The 12,054-nt window shown below is 44.0% G+C and overlaps 1 protein-coding gene across 2 annotated transcripts in view; it reads right to left on the bottom strand.

Moving 5' to 3' along the window:
* Positions 1–12,054, bottom strand: part of LOC117361296 (interleukin-20 receptor subunit alpha-like) — a 70,755-nt gene that overhangs the window by 48,541 nt on the left and 10,160 nt on the right. For both annotated transcript variants that reach the window (XM_033946446.1, XM_033946445.1), the window contains exon 2: positions 372–439. The gene's annotated coding sequence lies outside the window, so the exon portion shown is untranslated. The remainder of the gene's footprint in view (positions 1–371; positions 440–12,054) is intronic.

The raw sequence follows: 12,054 nt of genomic DNA, 5'->3' as shown, positions 1-12,054 counted from the left end.
AGCGCGGTAAATACTCTGACCCTGATAGAATTCCTATGAGCATTTGAGTACTTACCTTGCCCATGCTAAAACCCTCTAGCACAGCTTGATATAAGGGGCGGTAGATGTAACTAGTTACTGTTCTTAAAGGTTTTGTCACATTTTATTTGTAAAGAAATACAGGAAATACTCATTACTGTTACTTTTACTGAAGTAATAATTTCATCAATTTTTACTACAATATTTTTGCTCAGTTACATCTGATGACGGCAGTTAAAAGTAAAAAAAAAAAAAAAAAAGCAGAAGCAATACACAAGTGCCAATTCCTCAGTAAACCAAATGAAATTGCAAACCTTGTCACACAAAAGCGGATCATCTCATCTTAAATTTACCTGTACAATGAATGTGGCCTATAACAACAGCAGAATTGCCTGGGCTTGTTGAATTGGTCACAGGTCTCCTGCAAAACAGAACGAGACTAAATTGGATCATTTTGAAGTTAAAGCTGGTTGCAGTTCTTGGAGAAGACATATGCTGCTATCACAATAGACTGCGGTTCAGCCCATGAAAATTTTGACAGTGGGGTGACTGTCCACTGGATTGAGAGATTCTTTAGAGTCTACTTATCCGGCCTTTTATTTTTTTTCCATAAATATTTTATTGAAATTTTGAAAAAAGAAAAAAACATCACAAACAAACAAAAACTATCAATACAATATTAGAAAAAGGAAAAGCAAGTCATAGGGTGTCGTAACATATAATCCAAACTAAATACAATATTATTTCATCTTTAAACTTAAGTAAGCAAAACAATACTTTCCTTAAGACATACTGGCCTTAAAACTGAAGAGTTTCCACATATTTGACTTTCTTAAATCAATTCTCAAGATATTCAAGCAGAGTTTACCCTCAGGTGAAAAATTATTAGAAAAGAAAAACAAACATAAAAAGCCACAGTTAAACTTGGCTGATCACCATTCTTCTTAACATAGTAACATACAAGCAAATAAAGATCTGTTGCATGTGGAATTTACAGATTGCTCTCAACTGATTCATGTTAACACCAAACTGTATTCCTAGAGATGTGTCTCCAAAAGATGCTTCCTCAAATAATTCAAAGAGATGAATTTGGCTTCATGAGAGGGCAATTTTCTAATGATGGATGGATGGATCATACCACATGCACAGTGAGGAATCCACCCTGTGATGTTTCACAGCAGAATACAGGAGTGGTTTGCCATTGCAGTATGTGGCTCTACTGTATGGGGCCCCCAGCCTACAATGCCTGGTCCCAGGAGGTGTCCCATCCAGGTGCTGGGCAGGCTCATCCCTGCTTAGTTCCCAGTAGTTACAACAGGACTACACAGGGCAGCCAGGCAGTAGGTCCCTAATGAGAAAGCCAGATTATTACAGACCTAACATATTGCAGTTCCATCTGTGGGCATTGCTAATGGAAAAGACCTTTGATTGGGCTGAATGGCCCTGTTTAATACTCTGTGTTGGTTTGATTTGCAGAAGAATTCATCGCAATGATAAAAGTGTAATATGCAGATCCCATCTCTAGAGTGCAAATGAATAATAAACTATTTTAATTTTATTCATCTTATGTGCCAGGGGTGCCCAATCGTCCCCTCCCTACCCCCCCACCCCCCCCCACACACACACACAAACATACACATTATTCAACATTGTGTTGGAACAATTGGCAAATAACTATGAATGACCATCTGATATCGAGGCTATGTAATAAGGCTAGACACTGGACTCAGAACAAGACAAAGGGCTCCTTTTACTAAGGTGCGCTAGCGTTTTTAGCGCACGCAGGATATTACCGCACGCTACATGGCTAGAAATAATGCCAGCTCAGTGCTGACGTTAAAGTCTAGCGCGTGCAGCAATGTAGCGTGCGCTATTCCATGCGTTAATGCCCCAACGCAGCTTAGTAAAAGGAGCCCAAAGTGTTGGACCTGTGAGAAAGAGAGTGGAACATTAGCACACTTGCTTTTACATAATGTACAGTTGAAGAGTTATTGGGATAAAGTATGGTGTACTATATGTCAAATATTGCATCTATCAGATGCATTGACATACCATGTTCTTCATATTGTGAGCCTTAGGACTACAAAAAGAACTAACTAAGGTCCAAATAAAGCTGTTTGACATGATGATAATACTAGCAATTAAGACTATTTTAAAAAGTGTTAGATATAGCTTATAATAAGTGGTGCAATATGGTATGTTTTATGGCCAAATTTAAATGTGTTGCAGCTGAGAAAACAAATATGCAGAAATATGAGAAAATGTGGGCTCCACTATGAGACTATTGTTCATTGGTTAGCTGTATTTATACTTCACTTACCTCCCCCCGCCTCCTTTTACCAAGCTGTGGTAGAAGTTTCTACCGCAGCCTGGGGCACTAAATGCTCTGATACTCCAGCTTAGTAAAAGAGAGCCGTGGAGGGTCATAATCAAAAAATATGTCTAAGTCTGTTTTGGGCCTAAGTTGTTAGTCGCCCAAAGTTGGACATGTCCAAAGTCCATTCTCGAAAATACATCCAAAATATTTTTTTTCCGAGAATCATCTACTTGTACATCCAGTCGTTTGATCGTCCAGACTGCTAAGTCATCTATCTTTATGCCCCATTCTTGTCCAAAAATTTGTCCAAGTCCAAGTCCAGAACAAGAACTTTTGGATGTGAGAGGGGTCAACAAAGTGATGGCCTGGACACCTAGACATGGTAACAGAGTAGTGGGGTACCTTACAGGGCACTGCTGCAAACTTCACAAAAATGGAGCCACATAAACATCTCACCACAACTCCCTTATAGATCAAACACCCCAAAACCTGTCTGCCACTCCAATAGCCCTTATGGCTGCAGGTGCCACATATATGTCAGTACAATAGGGTTTTGGTGGGTACATATGTTTCACCATGAATGCAGTGGTTAGAGTAGCTTATGGGCTTGGGTCCTCCTCTCTATGGTTCAGTAGTCCCCCCCTCCCCCCTCCCCGACTATTTAAGCAGCTCTATTAGGCTTTCCTATGCCAGGTGCTGATGTTCCGGAGGCAGGCCTTTACGTTTTTATTCCAATTTTTATGGCAGTGGGGGGGGGGGGAGGGTCAGTGATCACTGGGGGAGTGTGTGGAGGTCTGTGCTTTGTGTCTGCAGTGGTTATCTGGCCACTTTGGATACCTTCTGGGCATTTAGACCTGTTTTTAGATTGCCTAAGTCACTATGTCCATCTAGGCAGTCTCGTTAAACTTTCGGTTATACTTGCAGTAAGACTAAGTCTAGGTCAGCCCATGTCCTGCCCAAATCCTGCTTTCCTCACTCCTTCTAAAACACCCCTTTCAGCTCTGTGCGTACAGCAGCACTGAAAAGGCCTAAACAGTTTTTAGATACGTCTAAAACACGTTTCGATTATCGGCACTTGGACGGCCTGCCTTTAAGGTCGTCCAAGTGCCAGTTTGGGCAGGATTTTAGACATATTTCTGTTTAGCTTATGAGCCCCTTAGTTTATAGACAGGGTATAAAATTTTAAAACTAAATAAATACTATTTGAATCTAAAAGGTGATTTTGACATCTATAAGCTAAGTATAGTTTTTCTTGTTTGTGTTCTGTTTTGGTTTTAAAATAATAAAAAGATTTGAACTTAAAAAAAAAAAAAAAGCTTTAAACTTAAGAACATAAGAAAAAAAGAATAGCTATACTGGGTGAGACCAATGGTCCGTCTAGTCCAGTACTCTGTTTCCACAAGTACCTGGCAGAAATCCGAATAGTAGCAACATTCCTTGCTACCAACCCTAAGACAATCAGTAGTTTCCCTGTGTCTATCTCAATTGCAAAATATGGACTTTTCCTCCAGGAACTTGTCCAAATCTTTTTTAAACCCAGATATGCTAACTACAGTTACCATGTCCTCAGGCAATGAGTTACAAAGCTTTACTATTCTTTGAGTGAAATAATATTTCTTCCAATTTGTTTTAAAAAGTATTTCCACGTAATTTCATTGAGTATCCCCTGATCTTTGTTCTTTTTGAAAGAGTGAAAAATTTATTTACTTTTACCTGCTTCACATCACTCTCATGATTTCGTAGACCTCAATCAAATTTCTCCCCCCCCCAAGCCATCTCTTTTCCAACTTCTTTTTTTTTTTTTTTTTACTTTATTTAGCTTTTAATGCCAACAAAATGTGCAATATAATTTACATACAAATAATACTAATCAAATAAGCACTTATAAATAATCAGAATCTATACAAAAAATAAAATTCCCTCCCCCATCCAACAGGAATAATACCAAAACAAAAGATATACCCCCTCCCCCTGGATGTGTGGGTACAAAACAACAGAAAATAAAGATAAAGGGCAACTATAACAAATCTACAAAAGATGTCAATGGACCACAAACCAATTTGAATATCTTATTATGCCCCAGTAAGTCAGCATTCATTTTCTCATACTTATAAGTTAAGCATAAGCTTGCCCACCAGAAAGGAAAACTAAGGCGATCCCAATTCTTCCAATTGCGAGTAATCATTTGCATGGCTATCCCGATCATAATTAGAAAAAGCCTTTAGAATTCTTTATATTTATATTCTTTATATTTAGAATTCTTTAGAATTTCCTTACATAAGAGGAGTTCCATCCCCTTTATTTATCATTTTGGATGCTGTTATTTGAACCTTTCCTAATTCCACTATGGGGCTCGCTTTCACAAAAGAAAAACATCCAAAAACTGGCATTAAAGGGCAGATAGATATTTTTCTCACCAAACATTTCCAATTTGCTATTTTTTAAACCTATTTTCCAGATGGATTTCTATGCTGTTCATCCACAGTTCGTCTAAATCTCAAGAGGGCATGTTGGAGGCGTGGTTTGAGTGGGTCTAAGGTAGGCTTATGACCTGGATGTTTTTCTGCCTTAATCGAACATTTAGGAATATATCCAAGTGGTGCAGTAGTTAGAGCTACAGCCTCAGCACCCTGAGGTTGTAGGTTCAAATCTCTTGCTGCTCCTTGTGACCCTGGCACACTAGACAGAGTTCCCCCCCCCCCCCCATTGACCCAGGTACACTAGATAGAGTTTGAGCCCGCCGGGACAGATAGGGAAATATAATAAAGTACCTGAATGTAAAACCACTTAGGATATACCGTATATACTCAAATTTGGAAGTTTGGGGCTGCTATAACAATGAATAAGTGCCAAAAAGGTACCCAAACTGACTAGATAACCACTGGAGAGATTTAGACATGACCCTCCCACCCTCTAAACATGTAAATGAAACAGTACATACTTGCCTGTATGACAGCTTCAGATGTTCTGGGCAGTCCTATTAGAGCAGCAAGCTGGTCTCTGAAGTAGCCTGATGGTCAGTGCAGTGGACTACAGAGAAAGGGACCAAGCAAATATCCCACTCCAACTACTACACTTGTGGTGGAGCTTTTGAGGCCACCAAACCCACCCAAAACCTACTGGACCATCATATAGGTGACACCTGCAGGCATAAGGGCTATTGTTGTGGTATACAGTTGGACCCAGTAGGTTTTGGGTGGGGTTTAAAGGGCTCATTACTAAACTAAACTAAACTAAACTAAACCTTAGGTTTGTATACCACAGCCTCTCCACAATCGTAGAGCTCGGCACGGTTTACAAGAGTTGGGAGAGAAAGGAACTCCAATGAAGGTTAAAGGATATAGTGAGAAGAATATTTGGAGGGCTTAGGATGCCATAGATGGAGTAAGTATTACATTTTTGAAAACAACCAGGTTTTCAGATGTTTGCGGAAGAGTTGGAGAGAGCTCAGTATCCGAAAGGGGGGAGGTAAGGTTGTTCCAGAGCTCAGTGAACCTGAAGGGGAGGTCGGTCCCAGGATGGCACCACAATATGCAAAGGTCTTCATGGCAGACCTAGTATATTGATTACACAATATAAGGGGGTTATCGTGAGCTGGGTACCTGGGATATTTTAAGTGAAGTTTGCTGCAGTGGCCTTCAGGTGCCCCACTGTTCTACTGGGATGTCTGTGTGGCTATGCAGTCTGCTACGAATGTTGGCTCCTCCTACATCCCAATGGCTTATTCTGTGCGTTTTTGTTTTGGATGTGTTCAGGAAGTCTGTAGTGTCTTGTACACGCAAAAATGCATTGAAGGAGGATGCAGACAACTCTCAAACAACACATACTATAGGAAACTGACTGAAGAACCAACACAAGATTACTACCAAAACAGTTACTACCAAAGCAAGTACAGCCACATTTAAAGAGACTCATACCAAACCATCCTTCTCCTGGCACATTCTACCTGCTACCTAAAATCCATAAACCTGGCAACCCTAGCAGACCAATCATATCTGGTACTGGTACACTCACAGAGGAAATATCTGGATTTATATTGGAGATTCATATTGCACAAGACAAGCAGCTTCATACAAGACACTACAAACTTCCTGAACAAATGATAAAACATCAAACTACTATCAAGTGCACTTTTAGTCACAATGGATGTAGAATTACTATACAGCAACACTCCCCATGCAGATGGCATAGCTGCATGTGAAAAATTCCTAAAAACATCCACCCTGGAACATCAATTCTCACCGGAAGCTATTACAACATTAATCAAATTAATTCTAACTCACAACTATTTCCACTTTAACACTATCTATCTGCAAATCATGGGCACTGCTATGGGCACCAGGATGGCGCCACAATATGCAAACGTCTTCATGGCAGAACTAGTATATTGATGACATTTTTATGATTTGGACTGAGGGAGAAGAGACTCAAACAATTTTACAGTTCTTTCAAGATGTACCATCCTACAATCAAATTCAAAATTTTAAACTCCTGAGAAAAAGTAAACTTTCTAGACACCACAGTTTCCACCGACAATGGCTATATACAGTAATCCTACAGACAGATGCAGCTACCTCCACAGCTCCAGCTTATCAAAACTTAACAAAGACTTTATTTTTAAATTGCATTACAAACCATAAAATTATACTACTTTCTCACCTTCTTATCATCCATCCTTTCCTTTCAGTCTCGCGACTACAATCATCCTTGTTTCTCACCTTGACCACCCCTCCCCTCTTCCTGTGAGACTGTCATTGGAATGTTTTTATGTTTCACTTATACAGACTAAACTGAAGAAGAAGGGGCACTTTTGAAAGCTAATCATAAAAATGTATTAGTCCAATAAAAAAGATATCACCTTATTTCCTTTTATTTTTTGTATGTACTGTATGAGAAGAGACTGGAAGCCCTGCATATGTATACCCTAGAGCAGTGGTCTCAAACTCACGGCCCGCCAGGTACTATTTACCTCGGTATGTTTATCATAATCACAAAAGTAAAATAAAACAGTTTCTTGATCATATGTCTCTTTAGCTATAAATGACAATATTATTATTAAGACTTAGCCAAAAGGAAAGATTTAGGAAATATAAAGAGATTTACCTCATGCAAAATTGTTATTTCTTTAATAAGACATTAACTATTTTTTCTGAGGCCTTCCAAGTACTGACAAATCCCAAAATGTGGCCCTGCAAAGGGTTTGAGTTTGAGACCACTGCCCTAGAGGAAAGGAGGGACAGGGGAGATATGATTCAGACGTTCAAATACTTGAAGGGTATTAACGTAGAACAAAATATTTTCCAGAGAAAGGAAAATGGTAAAACCAGAGGATTTTGAGGTTGAGGTTGAGGGGTGGTAGATTCAAGAGCAATGTTAGGAAATTCTACTTGACGGAGAGGGGAGTGGATGCCTGGAATGCGCTCCCGAGAGAGGTGGTGGAGAAGAAAACAGTGACTGAGTTCAGAGAAGCATGGATGAACACAGAGGATCTAGAATCAGAAAATAATATTAAATATTGAACTAAGGCCAGTACTGGGCAGACTTTCACGGTCTGTGTCTGTATATGGCCATTTGGGGGAGGATGGGCTGGAGAGGGCTTCAATGGCTGGGAGGGTGTATATGGGCTGGAGTAGGTTTTGACAGAGATTTCGGCAATTGGACCCAAGCACAGTACCGGGTAGAGCTTTGGATTCTTGCCCAGAAATAGCTAAGAAGAAAAAATTTAAAAAAATTTAAATTGAATCAGGTTGGCAGACTGGATGGACAATTAGGATCTTTATCTGCTGTCATCTACTATGTTACTATGTTAATTTCTATATATTACTTTTAACATATCATCAACACTACAAAAATGGGGGTCTCAGTTTATGTTCAAGTCTACCCACCCAGTAGCATCCCTTCTTCTCCACCCAAAACTGGCAGTTCCCCCGCCATCAGCCCTCCCAACACGGCAATTTCTCCGCCATCAGTGCGCCCCTCCCTCTTCACCCCACTCTGAAAAGTCATAGCTCACCCCCCATCTCAGACCTAGCAGTAGGACTCCCAAGTCTACCACGCTTCCCTGGTTGTCTAGCAAGGGAGTTCAGGCAGAAGCAATTCTCACTCACTCCTGCCTGTGCTCTCTCGGTACTGAAAATGGCTGCTGAGGCTTCCAGCAGCAGCCTCGTGAGTTATAAAATTTGAGACACAAACAAAATGATAGAGGTTGCTGTACTCTAGTGCAGTGTTCTTCAACCTTTTTACACCCGTGGACCGGCAGAAAAAAAAAAATTATTTTGTGGACCGGCAAACTACCGTATTTTCACGCATATAACGCGCGCGTTATACGCGTTTTTACCTACCGCGCATACCCCTCGCGCGTTATATGCGTGAGCGCGGTATACAAAAGTTTTAAAACATAGTTCCCACCCCGCCCGACGCCCGATTCACCCCCCCAGCAGGACCGCTCGCACCCCCACCCCGAACGACCGCTCGCACGCGCTCCCACCCGCACTCGCATCCACGATCGGAGCAAGAGGGAGCCCAAGCCCTCTTGCCCGGCCGACTCCCCGACGTCCGATACATCCCCCCCCCCGGCAGGACCACTCGCACCCCCACCCCGAAGGACCGCCGACTTCCCGACAATATAGGGCCAGAAGGGAGCCCAAACCCTCCTGGCCACGGCGACCCCCTAACCCCACCCTGCACTACATTACGGGCAGGAGGGATCCCAGGCCCTCCTGCCCTCGACGCAAACCCCCCTCCCCCCCAACGACCGCCCCCCCAAGAACCTCCGACCGCCCCCCAGCCGACCCGCGATCCCCCTGGCGACCCCCACGACCCCCCCACCCCCCTTCCCCGTACCTTTGGTAGTTGGCCGGACAGACGGGAGCCAAACCCGCCTGTCCGGCAGGCAGCCAACGAAGGAATGAGGCCGGATTGGCCCATCCATCCTAAAGCTCCGCCTACTGGTGGGGCCTAAGGCGCGTGGGCCAATCAGAATAGGCCCTGGAGCCTTAGGTCCCACCTGGGGGCGCGGCCTGAGGCACATGGGCCCAACCCGACCATGTGCCTCAGGCCGCGCCCCCAGGTGGGACCTAAGGCTCCAGGGCCTATTCTGATTGGCCCACGCGCCTTAGGCCCCACCAGTAGGCGGAGCTTTAGGATGGATGGGCCAATCCGGCCTCATTCCTTCGTTGGCTGCCTGCCGGACAGGCGGGTTTGGCTCCCGTCTGTCCGGCCAACTACCAAAGGTACGGGGAAGGGGGGTGGGGGGGTCGTGGGGGTCGCCAGGGGGATCGCGGGTCGGCTGGGGGGCGGTCGGAGGTTCTTGGGGGGGGCGGTCGTTGGGGGGGAGGGGGGTTTGCGTCGAGGGCAGGAGGGCCTGGGATCCCTCCTGCCCGTAATGTAGTGCGGGGTGGGGTTAGGGGGTCGCCGTGGCCAGGAGGATTTGGGCTCCCTCCTGGCCCGATATTGTTGGGGAGTCGGCGGTCCTTCGGGGGGAGGGATGTATCGGACGTCGGGGGGGGCATCAGGCTTTCAGGATGGGGACAGACCTTCAAGGGGGGACAGTGCACGGAAGTCAGGGGGGGTGAACGGAGAGTCGGGACAGCGCACGGAAAGTCAGGGCGGGCGAAAGGAGCGTCGGGCAGCATGCGCGGTATACCCGTGAGCGCGGTATACCAAAGTTTTTGCACATATCATCGTGATTTCTGCACGCTATACCCGTGTGCGCGTTTTATACGGGTGCGCGTTATTTGCGTGAAAATACGGTACTAGGGCTAAAATTTAAAAACCCCATTTCTGCCCCATCTTCGCGAGTCGGTCCCCACAAATCATCTGATCCCATCCACACAAGCCTCAGTTATGATTTTATATTGAATGTATTTTATTAAAGTATAAAAAGAAACAATATTCTGTACAATTGTCATTTTATAAATACAAATAATTCAGAGCAGGATCAACAAAACCCCTGTCTCCCCTCCCCTTCACATATATCCCCTCTACTATCAAGAAAACTGAACAAGCCAAATTATTACAGAATGCTACACAGAAATATCATGCTAACAGAATACTGCAGTCACACATGACAGGAATAGTTTTAGGGGAGTGCAACTAGGGCAACTGCCCCCTGGTCAGAGAGCGCCCTAAGCCAGCTGGAAGCTAAAGAAGCACTGCCTGGGCTTTGCAGTCCCCAGTTATGTCTAACACCAGATCTAGCAGGATATATATTTCAAATCTGATATATTCTAATCACAAAATAGAAATAAAATTATTTTTTTCTACCTTTTGTCGTCTCTGGTTTCTGCTTTCAATCTTCTTTTCACTCTATTCCTTCCAGCGTCTGCCCTCTCTGTCTCTTCAATCCAGCATCTGCCCCTTCCATCCACTGTCTGTCCTCTCCCCCTTCCATATGGTATCTGTCTTCTTTCTATGCCCCTCTCCCCTTTCCATCCAGCTTGTGCCCCCTCTCTCCTTTTTACATGATTCATTCCAGCTTCACTGCTCTCTTCATTTTTATCTCTCCTACACCAGATCTATCATCGTTGTCCCTCTCTGCTTATTTTTCTGCTGACCCCTTCCTATCATCAATCTCTCTACTTTCTCATGCCTGTGTCTCTCCTTCCCCTCCTCTAATCTCTCTGCCAGCTGTTTCCTTCCTTTTTTCATTCTCCCTTCCCTCCTCCTCCTGTCCAGCAGTAATTCTCTTCCCTCCCCTCCCAGCAGCATCTCTCCTTCTCCCTCTCCAGTAGCAGCTGTCCCTTTTTTCCCCTGCCCAGCAACTTCCCAGATTCCTTTCCCTCCTCCCCTCCCAGCAGCATCTCTCCTTCTCCCACTCCAGTAGCAGCTGTCCCTTTTTTCCCCTGCCCAGCAGCTTCCCAGACTCTGAAAGTGGTTTTCTCCCCTCCCAGCAGCTCTTCTTACTTCCCAGCGCAGCGATTCACGAAGGCAGCCTCGGGTCCTTTGTTGGGTCGCGCCGCCTCTGAGGAAAGAGGAAGTTGCATCATCAGAAGCAGCCGCGACTCAGCAAAAGCCCCGAGGCTGCCTTCGTGAATCGCTGCGCTGGGAAGTAAAGGAGAGCTGCACAGAGGGGAGAAAGCCACTGTCGGATGTCCCCAAGATCTCTCCGGCCCAGCGCACACTTCACATGTTGATCTTGCCGGCCCTGCGCGGACCGGCAGGAAGTTGAAATGAGTCAATCTTGCCGGCCCTGCGCAGACCGGCGGTTGAAGAACTGTGCTCTAGTGAACACAAACTCCCACTTTTACTAAGCTGTGATAGAGGTTTTTACCGCTGCCCGGAGCGCTAAATGCACCGACGCTCATAGAATTCCTGTGAGCATCAGAGCAGTGTTGGAACGTTTAGCGCTCCAGGCTGTGGTAAAAATTTCTACTGCAGCTTAGTATAAGGGGAAAAAATTCTCGGCTCTCCACAACCTTTAGAGGTATGTTGATAGCAGAGGGTATACCTAATGTTTAGCACAGATGTTAGGACTCCAGTATTTTCTCACGTGTAGGCCCTGTAGGATGGAATAAGCTCCCGATTTACAAAAGGCAGCACTGAGATGTGAAGATTTTTTAAAGATTAATTTTAAAAAGTTATTTATTTTGGAAAATGAAGTATGGGTGTTGAAAAATCTTTTTTTTTTTTAATTTATAAATTTTGAATACATTTACAATATCCAATAACTCCAAAGGAAAAAAGGATAAATACATAAATCAATACATAATCAAACCATA

Source organism: Geotrypetes seraphini, chromosome 5, assembly GCF_902459505.1.
Source record: "Geotrypetes seraphini chromosome 5, aGeoSer1.1, whole genome shotgun sequence".
NCBI lineage: Eukaryota > Metazoa > Chordata > Amphibia > Gymnophiona > Dermophiidae > Geotrypetes > Geotrypetes seraphini.
Note: the sequence above shows the minus strand (reverse complement) of the source record. Positions and strands in the feature narration are given on the sequence as shown.